This window comes from Triturus cristatus, chromosome 1_1, assembly GCF_964204655.1.
Source record: "Triturus cristatus chromosome 1_1, aTriCri1.1, whole genome shotgun sequence".
In the NCBI taxonomy this organism is placed as follows: domain Eukaryota; kingdom Metazoa; phylum Chordata; class Amphibia; order Caudata; family Salamandridae; genus Triturus; species Triturus cristatus.
Window position 1 is genome coordinate 528,612,349 of NC_140579.1, and position 15,334 is coordinate 528,627,682.

Here is a 15,334-nt window from a genome sequence, read left to right on the forward strand (position 1 = left end):
GGTGCATCCCTTACCCTAAGGTGATTTTTCGACATGTCCGTGCATGTTACGCTGATTCAGCACACGTTGCTGTATTCATGAGGAATAGCAGGAGCACAACAATGCCACCAGCAGACAGCATGCGCAAATACCTGGGGATGAGAGACAGCACATCCGCATGCATGGGCATGTACTCGACACGTATAAGGTTGTCAACATGCTAGGTGAAAATAGTGTCTCATTAAAGACATTCTTTCATTACACCATCACTCGAGTGACACATCCAAACACACCTCTGACTCACTTGCCATACATGCAGATGAACCCACACATTGCAACACATGCCACACAAGGCTCAATGCGTGCACACTCAGACACAGCAACTCACCAATAAGCAAAGAAATTGCATATGAGCCGACTCCGGATGTCCTCTTCCTCCTCCTCCTCAACATCACTTGCCCCGTCACCAAGCCCCTCGTCCTCTACGGGTGGATGTTCCTGCTCATCCGGATCCAGGATGAGTGGCACAGCTTTCTCCACTGCCATGTTGTGCAGCATGAAGCACACAAGGAAGATTTTGCAGACCTTCACCGGTGCATATGGGAGTGCGCCGCCGGTCTTGTGGAGGCACCGGAATCGGCTCTTCAGGAGGCCAAAGGTCCTCTCTATCACTCGCCTGGTCTGCCCAAGGGCGTTGTTGTACCGGTGATCGGCAGCCGTTCTGGGGTTGCGGAGAGGCGTGATCAGCCATGGCATGTTGGGATAGCCAGAGTCCCCTACATGGAAACATCATGGACAGAAGTGGGTCAGGAGAAGCAGTAAGACAGAAAGATGACGCTAAATACAGGAGTAACAGAGTATACCCACCAACAAGACATGCTCGTTCGTTGCACAGCTGCAGCATCATTTCAGGCACCCTGCTACGCCTAATGATGTAGGCATCGTGTGCTGATCCTGGAAAATGAGCACAGACATGGGAAATCACCATGTTAGCAAGACACACCACAAGGGCATTAATGGAGTGGTAATGTTTCCTGTTTCTATAGGCTACCTCCTGTGCCTGTGGTGGTACCAAAGCCACATGTGTCCCATCAATAGACCCAATGACATAGAGCATCCCTCCCAGGGCATAGAAGTCACCCTTGACACCTGTCAACTGCTCAGGAGTTGGGAAATGAATAAACTCATCCAGGTGAACCAACATGGCCTCTAAAAAATCATGCAGGACACGGCTGAACATGGTCTGGGACATGCCACCAACATGAGCTATGGTCTCCTGAAACGTACCCGTGGCAAAGAAATGTAGGGCTGCCATCACCTTCATCTTGGGTGTCAGTGCAGTAGGATACCTGTGTAGCGGTTGGAGGTGTGGTGCCAGCCTTGCTGTCAAGTTCAGAATCAACCGTTGGGTGAAGCGGTAGCGGCATATACAGTCACGTTCCCTCAGGGCAGCCAAGTCTGGGATTAGTCGGGGGAGAGGCGGAGCCCTGCAGTAATTTGGAAGGGACAACGAAGAGTGAGTACAGTACAACAACACTGTCAATGTACTGAGCACATGTTGAACAGCCAATACACATATGATACATGCAGAGTCAGGTCTGTGCAATATATCCTGGACACGTATGCCAGGCAGGTGACACTCCTACCAAGAGCCAGCTACAAACGTGGATTCACAAGCTCACCATGACATGGCATGAAACTAGCTGTGGGCCAGTGTAAGTGAACAGGCAGACGCATTACAGGAGTGACAGACATCCACATGTGTGCAGAAGAAGGATGTGTATCATACAGACAGGTTGCGGAACACTAGAGGCACAGGTCACATGTCCCTGAAAAAAGGACAGACCACACACCTTGCCATGAAGGGGTACATATCAAAACTGATCACACATACATTGATACCATGCAGATATTTCCTTGTCTCGCAAGTCCATGTTCGATGCATACATACACACGTTACGTCTGATTCCACATGTGTCCTGGTGTGCATAATAGTCTGCCATGCCCATCCACACGCATGCACATGTTGGATGCAGCAACTGCAGATGCATTTGACGGAACACCAACAGCAAGCTTATGGGAACACATGACACACACATGACATACTCACATCAGGCAACGCCGGTAGTCACATGTCAGGTGTCATTATCCGTGTACCTGGCATCAGGGGACAGTTGCGGGTGTTGGCGACTGTGCCATGCCAGTGACGCAGTGCTCAACAAGTCTGTACTACATGCACACATGTCAAAGGTGTGAAGGGGATGTGTGGCACATAGTGCACCTTGACACATGACATGTGTACACAGCTCATCACACATCTATTGGGTTCAAACATGAGGAGATTTGTGCCACATCACAGCCTGACACACCTAGGCCCGAGACATGTAGGAATGCACTGACAATGACTTGATGTCCAGCCTCGGCCAAGTATGACACCTCAATTCCTTTCTGTGTGCCGCCTGTCACCAGTGTAAGGTGTGAAACGCACCATACACAAGCTCTGAGGGCGTCTGTAGGGTCCTTATCACTATGGTTGTGTTGCCGTAGGCGTACGCCGTAGGGATACGGTCCGTACACGCGTGTGTAGGGTCCGTACCACTATGGTTGTGTCACCATAGGTGTATGCCATAGTGATACGGTCCGTACACGCGTGTGTAGGGTCCGTATCACTATGGTTGTGTCGCCGTACGCGTACGCCATAGTGATACGGTCCATACAGGCGTGTGTAGGGTCCGTACCACTATGGTTGTGTCGCCGTAGGCGTACGCCATAATGATACTGTCCGTACATGCGTGTGTAGGGTCCGTACCACTATGGTTGTGTCGCCGTACGCGTACGCCATAGTGATATGGTCCGTACACGCGTGTGTAGGGTCCGTACCACTATGGTTGTGTCGCCGTACGCATACGCCCTAGGGATACGGTCCGTACACGCGTGTGTAGGGTCCGTACCACTATGGTTGTGTCGCTGTACGCGTACGCCATAGTGATACGGTCCGTACAGGCGTGTGTAGGGTCCGTACCACTATGGTTGTGTCGCCGTACGCATACGCCATAGTGATATGGTCCGTACACGCGTGTGTAGGGTCTGTACCACTATGGTTGTGTTGCCGTAGGCGTACGCCATAGTGATATGGTCCGTACAGGCGTGTGTAGGGTCCGTATCCCTATGGTAGTGCAGCCGTACGCGTACGCCCTAGGGATACGGTCCGTACACGCGTGTGTAGGGGCCGTACCACTATGGCGTACGCGTACGGCGACACAACCATAGTGATACGGCCCCTACACAAGCGTGTACGGACCGTATCCCTAGGGCATACGCCTACGGCGACACAAACATGGTGATACAGACCCTACAGACGCCTGTACGGACCGTATAACTGGAGTAGTGGTGCCCTAGGGGCGTGGAACGCACCGTACCTGTGTGTGTATAGTGAAATTACATAGGGGACACATGAGGGACAATTATAAGGGCCTAAATGCATGCTGGTTGTCATGGAGACCCAGTTTCAAGTTAAAACATTTTCATCAGGTGGCCAGCAGAAGTCGGTTGGAGACAATATACAAAGTTGCAAAGTGGTTGTTGACTTGACATCATGCTCATTTTTTAAAACATGCAAAGGCACCCACTGGGGTAGGTTTAAAGGGATTGGAGGAAACGTAGGATGCAAATGAGATTGACCAATCACTCTGTACTCCTGTAAATGAAACTGGCCAGCAAGGCAAATATAAGGCAGCCAGGCCCCATGAGAGAGCACTTGCCTGCACAACCTTTCATTCCACACCACTGCTGCTGCTCGTGATTCCTCTGGCACCATGTCCAGGTCTGTGGAGAGGGCCCAGCCATTCACCCAGGAGGAGAACCAGGCCCTGCTGGATGTGATCCTCCCACAGTACCCTTGCCTGTATGGGAGACCAGGGGAGCAGGTGAGTGCTGACTCCATTAGCTTAGACTGTGCCCCTTTTTTGTGACTGTCACTTCTGGCATTGTGTCCAGGTGTGACAGACATGCAATGTTCTTTAGAGTGGGTCCCAGGGGGGGAATGCCTCATGTCTCCCATGCAGAGCATGCTGTAGTGCATGTCTGCACTCCTCACTTGCATAGTGCTTACTGTGAGAATCCCTGCATGGTGCATGCCACATTCAGCCTGGCTAATCCTCTTGGGAATGTTGTTTCTACAGTCCTGATGTGATTCTGTGGTCCCCCCAGTGTGACAGGTGACTGTACCCACAGATGTGTGTGAGTTGAGTGTACCTGTGGTGAGAGTGTCCAAATGATGTGTTCGTCCCCTGGACATTGGTGTGTGTGTAAGTCCCCTGTCATGTGGAGTGTTTCACCCCAGCTGCATGAGGGATGAATATACCCTACCCATCTGATGTGTGCAGGGAGCAGTGCTGTATGTCTGACGTGCTGAGCCTGCCCCACACCTGTGACACCCCCCAGTCTAGTGGCACATGTGCAGAGTGATGTTTGTACCCGCAGTTGCCAATGGCAGGTGATTGTCCTGTGCCTGTGTGTGTCTGTGTACCCTGCTGAGGTTGCATCAGTGGCCTGGGGCATGTGACTGCTTTGAGGTGTAGTACATAATCGTGGTGTAGCTTGTGATACACAGTGTGAGCCGGGATCAGTGATTGTGTTGCACCCCTCATTCCACCTGTGTACTTTCAAGGCCACGTGGTGCATTTGGCCGTCCCCAGAGGATGATGTCCCTATGACAAAGGTGCAATGAGTTTGCTGCATACTATGCCCTATTCAAACCAGCCAAATTGTTCAAATGTGTGTCTCTGTGACATGGAGCAGGTGTATTGATGTTGTCTCACTTTGTCATCCTCACAGGTAGGCGTCTATGCCAAGGGGGAGATCTGGAAGCAAGCCGTCAGTGCCGTGAGGTCGGTGAAGGGTCGGATGCGACGCCTGGCCCAGGTGAGGAAACGCTGGCAGGATATCCGGTGCTGGACCAGGAGGATCACCCGGGTCTTGCTGGGGGACTCACCAGAGAGCCATAAGAACCGTGGGCGCCGGCGTCTGACCCACCAGATGAAGCGTGCCCTGGCGGTGGTCTTCCCTGACTTGGATAGGTGCTTAGCGGAGAAGCAGCAGCAGGAAGGGAGTAGGTACATGTGTGTTTGTTGTGTGTCACCAGCTTTTGGAAGTGCGCAGTTGCATGGATACACTGCCAGGGTTCATATGTGCAGTACATATCCTGTTCCCCCAAGTCAACCGGAGCTGTTCTTCCTCCCTTCCCCTCCTTGACATGTGATCCCTGGTTTGTGTGTAGTCACTCTTGCACAAGGTTATCTAGGCTGCCAGTTAATCCAAGTGCCCAATGCTTGCAGCATCATGTGTGGGGGTGGTGTGTAACATGTGTTGGGTCCTTGCCTGTGCCCTGGTCAGTTCAGTCAATGTGGGGTCCATGTTAGTTGGCACTGATGCTGAGTCCCGACATAGGAGTGTGTCTGAAAAGTGTACTGCCTTACAGCATGCATGACCAATGTTGTGCCCTCAGACATGATGTGCATGAGTGGGAGATATGCATAGTGCAGGGACGTTTGCTTCCGTTGCAGTCATATCCATCCAGGACCATGGAGGAGTGTGGCCACTACAGTCCCCTGGGGCACCTTTTCCTAGGTATCATGTGTGTCATCCAACAATGTGGACATTCTCTGTGTCTTCAGCATAGGTTGGGCTCTGTGGCATTGTACCCTGGCCTCATTTGTATTTACGTTAAGTGTGCTACATGTGTCCACTGTACAGGGTGACCCAATTTGGCTTGTGCATACTCACAGTGGCCGGTGCCTGTATGTTTCGGTACAACTATCTGATGATGGTTGTTTGTCAATTATATGTGTGGACAGGCGCACGAGGGTTAGTTCGTGTACCTTCAGGATTCATTGAAGGGCATTTTAGTAATCCCCGAATAAGAGGTGTAAGTACTTCCTCTGTGTCACTCACATTGTCTCAGGTAGGGGGGGTTCGTGCGGGCAAGGCCTACATGTCCAAACCGTATGTGTCCTTGCCAGGTCTGGCCTGTGTGTGATGATTGTCTGAACATACACTCAACATGCAGTGAGCCAGTCATGTTGGGCAGGGTTTAATGTATTTGCTAAGCAGCATGTGCCAAAAGTTAAAAGACATGGTTCCTGCTCATCCCTTTTTTGGCTACGGTGTGTGGTCCAGATGCAGTACTCGACTGTCCCCAGAGGCTAGCTCCTCTGTCTAATTTGATATCAAGTTCTTTGCTGTTGTGTCATGCTCTCCATTGTTTCTCAGTGACATGGTGGGTCAACCAACTGTGTGGTGCAGGGCCTACATATGTGCGTAGTATTGTAGATGTTACTCATGTTGCTTTTCATGCTATGCACTCTGACCTATGTAGTTTGGACTCATGTGTCATATGTATACAGGTGTCTGATTATTTCCTGTCTCTTCACCTTGCCCACAGCATCGTCGGGGGAAACCGAGGGAGACACTGGCATGGACCTTGAGGAGGGATCCAGCAGCGGTGCCACCAGTGCTGGCGAGTCTGGCTCAGCGAGTGGCACGGAGGCGGAGGGGAGTGCGGCGGAGGACCTGTCCAGTCCCACCACCGACTATGACACTGACGGGTCCGAGGCTGAGCTCCCAGAGGGGGCGGACGCTGCTACCAGAGTAGAAAGCAGCACTCCATCTGTCGCCGCCCCTCCATTCCCATCACCCGCCTCCCAGTTGCTCGGGTCCCTTCCCTCCATGCTAGGCGCCAACAGGTCTCCTTCGGGCCAGGCACGGCACCCCCTGCCCCTGTCTCCCCCGCTGCCGTCAATGCCGAGTCTGTGGACATTCAGCGGCAGTTGCAGGTTGGTCGGGCATCGATGCTTACTGTTCTCCATGGCCACACCACACTGCTGACACAGATGGTGTCGTACTTGGAGGGCATGTCAGCAGCGATGTCTGATCAACGGATGTTGCTGAGGTCCATAGACTCGTCACTGACTGCAGCAGTGGATCTCCAGCAGCGCTCCGTCCCCCCCACCCCTGCACCATCCACACTTCCCACTCCCATGCCTGTCCCACGCACACCCAGACGTCCCCATGCACGCACCCCACCAGACACAGGCAGCACACCACCAGGGAAGGCCAAGCGCACTCCTCCAGTCATGCACACACAGGGGGAAGTAGGCACACCCACTGGGTCTGGGGGCAAACGGCAGGCACGCAGCCACAGTGGGAGTCCGCAGTCCTCAAGACCCGCTTCCTCCAAAACCACTCCCCTTAGCTCCCCTGCTCAACAGTCGGACAAGGAGTCCTTCATGGCCAGTCTGTCCCTCATCCCCAGTGTGACACCACCCCGCAAGCGGTCGAGAGAGTCCCCGGGCAGGGGAGTTGAGTCCCCCCCCTGTCCACACCCTCCCCCAGTAGCACTGCAACCCATCCCTCCGACCCCCCCCCCTCCTTGGGGCATGTGGTTCATTCGGGTGCAGGGGAGATGCTGGGAGACCTTGCCACCGTATGCAGCGCCATCCTCACCACCACCTTTGGCGCTGCCCCACCCCCTGTGGTGGAGTCGTCCGTCCCTGCACCCATGACACCTACCCTTGCCCCTCCTGTCCCTGCGGTACCTGGTCCTCCCCCCCCATGATGCCCCCCTTCTGTGGATGAAATGGAACAGTGAACTGTGCAGGCAAGGTAGGGGAGACACGTCCCTAAGTGCCCCCCACCAGGACTTTTCACATGGCCTGGCCTATGGGCCCTCTATATTCTGGACATTCATTTAGCAAATATTATTTCCTGCTGAATAAAGCATTTAGTTTTTCTTATGCACACTAATGCTTTCCTGGACTTGCTGTTGTTGGTGCTGCTCCATGATTTGGGGTGGTGATAATGTGTTAGGTGTCTGGGAAATGTTGAAGTGTGCTGCTCATGGGGTGGACCCTGGTATCTGTGTGCCATCACAAGGGCTCTGCAAATAATCCTTGGTCATGTGTGCTCTTACTGTATGGTAATTTTGTCCCAAGGTGTGTTCCTTCCTCTGTGGACCCTGACATCTTCCCTGCAGGCTGTTTCCCAATTGCTGTGCTGAGCTGTGTCTACATATCCTGGGTGTGTGACGGATCCCTTCAACTTTGGCCATACATGCTCAGCAATGTCTCCACCTGCATCATTTGTGGCATCCTTGGTGGTCACTGTACTAGTGTATGGAGTATTTTGACATGACTTCATGTGGACATGTTACCTTTTACGCCCTATGCATGTGTGTACTCCCAGCCTCACTGTAGGAGAGTAGGGTCTGCTATCCTATGGTCACCCCAAATTTTTGCTTTTTGCTTCACTGGTTTTTGACATATTGAGGCTGTGGGCCTGCTAATCAGACCCCCAGCCTGCTGTTCTCTCTAACTAAATTGACACTATGCACCCTAGGTGCATAACCAATTGGAAGTGGATCACCCTGTGAGCCCCTGTACCAGTGTACACTAGGTACCCAAGGCATTGGTGTATCTAAGGCCTGCCAGGGGCTGAAGCATGTATTATGCCACCCCTGGCCTGGCCTAACAAATTTGACGCAACTGGCTGATCACTCAGCTGGGGTAAGTTGGTGTAACCACCTCTTACTTAGGTGTAGTATACCTATACCTAACCTTAAATGGGACACCTGGTAACCTATAAGTCATTCCTATGGCAGGCCTTGACAATCCTGAAGGCAGAGTGCTTGGTTCCATGTGAGATAGTGCTCTGGCATGAGCTGAGCCTGTCTGCAGTGGACGGAACCACTTCCTTCTACTGTTTCCAGATATCGTCATACCATATACTCTTAAGTGCATTATGAACCTCGCGGTTAAATGCTATCTTTGGTTTTGCTTTATCAAAACATGTCGAGTAAGGTGTCATACGAATTGGAATACTAACCCCTCGCCAATTCTGGCGACGGGGTTAGCATTCCACCCTTCTAGAGGGACACGACATGTACAGTACCTGAAACCCGGGTAAAATCAGACATAGCCTCAGCTCCACAAAATGGATGCTGCCACCACCGACACAAGTCTGCCCTCCTGCTGCTGGGAGTCCTTCCAGCTTGGGAGACGTGGACAAAGGGTTTCCTGCCAGGGGAGGTGCGAGCACCACCCCAGACAGGATTTTGTGTATTGGTCAGGTAGGGCTTGAAAGAAACCAGACATGCCTGAGGCTCACAAGGAGCCTCGGTGCATATGCCAGTTCAATCCGGTCCTGGGGCACACCAGCCCTGGACCTGGGGCGAGCTGGACAAAGGATTGGGGGTGTAACCACCCCCCTTCCTGGTCCCACCCTTAGGGAGGGACCTAGCAGGTAGTCCGGCCCCTAGAATCCGCTTAAAGGTAGGAGCTGTGTCCTAAGACTTCAGACATCCTGGAATCAACTTAACCACAAGAAGAAGACGGGAACTTCGACGCTCTGCTGCACAGAGGACTGAAGGAAATCTCCCCTATGGTCAGGGAGTGACCATCTTGCTAACGCAAGCACCAACTAGCTATTGAACGTCTGCTTTGCCGCCGCCTCCAGCCGGAGCCCGAGCCCAGAGCCCAACAAGACCTGGACCTCCAGACCTCTCACCGCCCGATCCACAGTCCCTGCAAAGAAGGAACCCGTGGAGGCACCGAGACACGTGGAGCCAGCCATCTTGGAAGACCGACGACAAGCTGCAAGCGCAACAACAGAGGCTCCCTCTAAGTTGTGCTTTGGGTCCTGAGCAGCCCAACCATCGAGCAGTATCTGCACCAAAGGTGAGCCCTCCAGCATCTCCACGATCTGCGTGGGGCCCCTCTGCACTTTGCACCTCGACGTGCCTGCCCGGTCCCTGTCCCGTTGGCTAGTGGCCATTTTGGCGACGAAACTTGAAACCAACGATGCTGGTCTGGTTGCTCCAGACTGGCCCTAGCTGCTCTCCAAAAGAGCAGCCCCTCTGACCTTGCTGGTCAGAACAATCAGCTTTCCTCTCTTTCCACGACTCCTGCCTTTGCCAAGGCTTGTGTGCTTCTTTCGAGTCGCCGACACCACCGACAGCGAGAGCCTGCGTGGGACAGCTCGTGACTCGACTCCTGGACGTCGTCGACCTTCAGGGACCACATGGCTGTGGAGACAAGCTACACCTAACCACCTGTTTGCACCCGACATCGCCTGGTACCTACCTGGTGCCACGCCGGTCACTGGCTAGTGACTGTGAACACTGTCCCCTCTGCTTTCAGGTCTTCTACAACTCCGATCCACCCTTGGATCCAACGCAGTTCTTCTGGACCGACCGCCTGCAGCATCTTTGTCATCAGGCTCCATTGAATCGATAGAAGAAACCCGACGCACTTCGAGACCTATGCACCCGCTTCCTGTGGGTGAGGTAAAGCTGGCACTCCGGTGCCCAAGCATAGAGAATCATCTCTAGTGTCTGTGTTTCGAATCTTAAGATCGTAGTCCAACCAGAAGACCCTTTCTGCAGTAACTTTTAAACTTTTACGCACCCATTGAAAACCTATGGGAGCCCGCGTGTAATTTTACTCACTGCACACGCGACCCGTGGACCTCCTGGTCACTAACTAAAGTTAGCTCCTTGTAGGCCCAGCGATTCTAGAGGCCCTAGGCCTTTTCCCTTTCCTGTTCGTGGTACTTATACCACTATTTTAGTATATGGTTTGAGTGGCCACCAGGGCCCATCCATATAAAGTGCAACTTCTGTGTATTATAACATTGTCTTGTTTAACGATTTGTGCTCCCGTGCTCATAAAGAGTCTAGGGGTTACTTTGAGAAATAAATACATATATATTTTGAATATATATCTGTGTGGTTCCTTTCATTGGTATAAAAGGGGGTTACATTTGGTAAAACAGCCTGCTTAACATGCTTTAACGAGTTTAGCCTCAAAGACTGCTTAGCCTACGCTACCACTAGGGCAGCTAGTCCGAAAAGGTTGACTTACAACCACACCATAAGGGTTGCTTGGCATGGTACAAGGTGGTCACTTTAACTAGTGAACATCATATACCAGGCCAACTTCTAACATTGGTGAGCAGCGGTTGGATTTGAGCTTGCTGTGTTTTACCATTGTAATCTCTTGGTTACCAATTGAAAGATCACATAGGTACCTGTAGGTACATATAAAACAAGATAGATATACTTAAGTTCTACTGAACTTAGTTGTTGTAGAGCAAAGGGAGTAGCACACCCTGACTACAACTACTAGATAGGTTTAGTAGGTAAACCCAAGTGTAGGTAGATTGCAACACATCCACCCACACTTAAGAGCAATGGAGGGGGCAGAGGGGTCCAAGGTACCCATCTCTGTCGAGAGTGACCCCCAGAGGGCACCAACTCTCTTTGCTACCCTAAATCAAAATGAGCTCAGGCAGTTGGCAAATATCAGGGGCCTTAAACAGCCCAAGAATCCTACTTCTGCTGAACTCAGAGAGCTTTTACAAACTGATGAAGATCAGAAAGCTCTCAAGAAAGCCTCCCAGTTAGGACCCTTAGGGACTAGAACAGGAGGCCCCCCTTCTGAAGATGCTACTGAGGTACCCCTTTCCAATAGTCACCCCTTAGATGAGATTCATACTACAGAGGATGAAAGTGAGAAGGGTACTGATACAGAAGGTAGTGAGGATGAAGGGAGAACTAGCCCAGTGCCAAGTGTTATATGTGGCCCAGCTAACCTAAGGCTATTGGGGACTGACAATGGGATCATCCCATTGGATCTCCCCAGTGGACTTAACCAGGGGCTTGGGAGGCAAAGGAATCACTCAGGTGAATCTAATGCTTCTCATACCTCTAGAGGCTCTCAAGGTCACTCCAGGAGAAGGATGACCACCCCTCAGAGGAGGGAACATGAGGCCAGAATGCAGGAAGCCCAGCTGAGGATCAGGAAGCAGGAGCTAGAGGTAGCCCTGATGGAAGACAAACTGAACAAGGCTAGGCAACCTAAAGAGAGTGGGTCAATACCCACTGGTGGCAGCATTGTCCCTAAGGACAAAGATAGGGTCTTTGACAATAGGAACCTGTCCAAGGTTGTGCCCCCCTACAAAAGTGGGGATGACATCCACAAATGGATGACTGCTCTTGAGAGAGCCTGCAAAGTGCAGCAGGTTCCTGAAGACCAGTGGGCAGCAATCTTATGGCTCTCCTTTGAAGGAAGGGGCAGAGATAGACTCCTCACAGTTAGGGAGGAGGATGTCAGAAATTACAGAGTCCTGAAGAGTGTCCTAGTTGATGGGTTAGGCTTAACCACTGAACAGTACAGGTTAATGTTCAGAGACACCCAGAAGACACAGACTCAGGACTGGTCTGAATACATTGAATGTGCCACTAAGGCTTTGGAGGGTTGGTTGCTGGGAAGTAAGGTATCTGATTATACAGGATTGTACAATTTGATGATGAGAGAACAGATTTTAAATAACTGTCAGAACCAGCAACTGCATCAACACTTGGTTGACTCAGATCTGACCTCTCTCCAAGAATTGGGAAAGAAGGCAGACAAATGGGTCAGAACCAGCGTTAAGCAAAAGAACCAGAACCAGGGCCAAGGGGGTGATCAGAAGAAAACAGACCAGAAGGGTGGAGATCAGAAATCTAAAGACCAGAAGTCTTCAACAGGGCCCCAAAGTAGTACTAACGAGGGTGGGTCCCAGCCTAAAGGGAAGAAGAAAGAAGGTCCAAAGAAACCCTGGTGCAAACATTGCAAGAATACAACTCACTGGACTAGTGATTGTAGGAAGGGTGGAGCCCCCAACACTGTTGCCCCTAAGGCACCTGCTCCCAGTACTACTGTTAGCAGTGTTGGTCCCCAAACAAAGGGTGTAGTGGGAATCACTATGGGAACTGAAGGAGATTCTGACTTAGACAGAACCCTGACACAGGCAGTCTTGATCTGTGATGGGGACATGGATTTGTCCCTGACTGTGAGCCCCAGTAACCTGGGCAAGTACAGACAGACTCCTTTAATAAATGAAAAAGTGGCTCAAGCCTACAGGGACACATGTGCCAGTGTCACTATGGTAACACCAGGCTTTGTGGACCCTGGACAGTACATACCAGGTGAGAATTACCTGGTGACCAATGCCAGCAATGCCACTACTTCACATAGTGTGGCGGATGTTAACCTCTCACGGGGAGGGGTAACTGGCCTCAAAAGGGTTGTGATTAGTGCAGACCTCCCAGTAGAATGTTTGTTGGGCAATGACCTAGAGAGTTCTCTATGGTCAGAAGTGGAGTACAGGACACATGCAGAGATGTTAGGTATATCACCACATGTCCTTGCTGTGACCAGGTCACAGGCCAAAAAGTGCCTCACTGAACATCAGGTCTTGGATCCTGGAACAATGGACCAAGCACCTACCAAGAAGAAGAACAGGAGGGTGAAGGCTGTGCCTTCCCCCCTGCCTCCAAGTGATGATCAGCCTTCCCAGGAAGATGATCTAGAGAACCCTGAAGGAACTGTCCCTGAAGAGCTTGAACCTGATCAGGGTGAGTTTCTGGGGACAGGGGGACCTTCCAGGGATGACTTGGGGCAGGCTCAGTTAACCTGTCCATCTCTTGAACCCCTCAGACAGGTGGCTGCTGCTGAGGCTGCTGGGAATGCTCAAGGTACCCATAAAGTGTATTGGGATGAAGGGCTCCTTTATTCAGAGGCTAGAGACCCAAAACCTGGTGCAACCAAGAGGTTGGTTATACCTCTGCAATTTAGGGGCTTCCTTCTTACCTTGGCCCATGATATTCCTCTAGCAGGACACTTAGGCCAGAACAAGACTTGGGACAGGCTTGTCCCTCACTTTCACTGGCCTCACATGAATGAAGATACAAAGGAGTTTTGTCGCTCCTGTGTGACCTGCCAAGCCAGTGGCAAATCGGGTGGCACAACAAAGGCCCCCCTAATACCACTACCTGTGGTGGGGGTCCCCTTTGAAAGAGTGGGAATAGATATAGTGGGTCCAATGGATCCTCCCACTGCATCTGGGCACAGGTTTATACTAGTGGTAGTCGATCATGCCACCAGGTATCCAGAGGCAATTCCCCTTAGGACCACTACAGCTCCTGTTGTGGCCAAGGCCCTGCTGGGAGTATTCTCCAGAGTGGGGTTTCCTAAGGAGGTGATTTCTTGACAGAGGTACCAACTTCATGTCAGGATACTTGACAGCTATGTGGAAGGAATGTGGTGTCAACTACAAGTTCACCACTCCTTATCACCCACAATGCAATGGGCTTGTTGAGAGATTCAACAAGACCCTAAAGGGTATGATCAAAGGATTACCTGAAAAGCTCAGGCGAAGATGGGACATCCTTCTACCCTGCCTTCTGTTTGCTTACAGAGAGGTCCCACAAAAAGGAGTTGGCTACAGCCCCTTTGAATTGTTGTTTGGGCACCCTGTGAGAGGCCCACTGTGTTTAGTGAAGGAAGGATGGGAGTTACCTCTCAAAAAGCCTAAACAAGACATAGTGGACTATGTGCTTGGTCTCCGCTCCAGGATGGCTGAGTATATGGAGAAGGCATCCAAAAACCTTGAGGCAAGCCAGGCCTTACAGAAAGCTTGGCATGACCAAAAGGCTGTCTTGGTTGAGTTTCAGCCAGGACAGAAGGTATGGGTGTTGGAGCCAGTGGCCCCAGCAGCACTCCAAGACAAATGGTCTGGACCCCATACAATCCTGGAAAAGAAGGGAGAGGTCACCTACTTGGTGGACCTAGGAAATCCCAGGAGTCCCCACAGGGTACTCCATGTTAACAGGTTAAAAGCATATGTTGACAGGGCAGACATGGGCTTGCTCATGGCTACAGATGAGGGACAGGAGGAAGAGAGTGACCCTCTCCCAGACCTGTTGTCTCAGAACCCTGAAGATGGTTCAGTTGAAGGAGTGACCCTTGGAGGCAACCTCACTGAGCCTCAGCAGATTGAATGTAGACAGGTTCTACAATCATTTCAACACATGTTTTCCTTGATACCTAGTCAAACTGACTGGTGTACCCATGTGGTGGACACTGGTGACAGTCTGCCTGTGAAGAACAAACTTTACAGACAACCTGACCACGTCAGGGACTGTATAAAGGCTGAGGTACACAAAATGCTGGAACTGGGTGTCATTGAACCCTCAGAGAGCCCCTGGGCTAGCCCAGTGGTTCTGGTCCCCAAACCTCACACCAAAGATGGCAAGATATAGATGAGGTTCTGTGTGGATTACAGAGGACTCAATGCTGTCACTAGGACAGATGCACATACTATTCCAAGGGCAGATGAGCTCATAGACAAACTAGCTTCTGCTAAGTTTTTGAGCACATTTGACTTGACAGCTGGCTATTGGCAAATCAGATTAGCTGAGGAGTCTAAGGCCAAAACAGCATTCTCAACCCCAGGTGGGCATTATCAATTTTTGGTG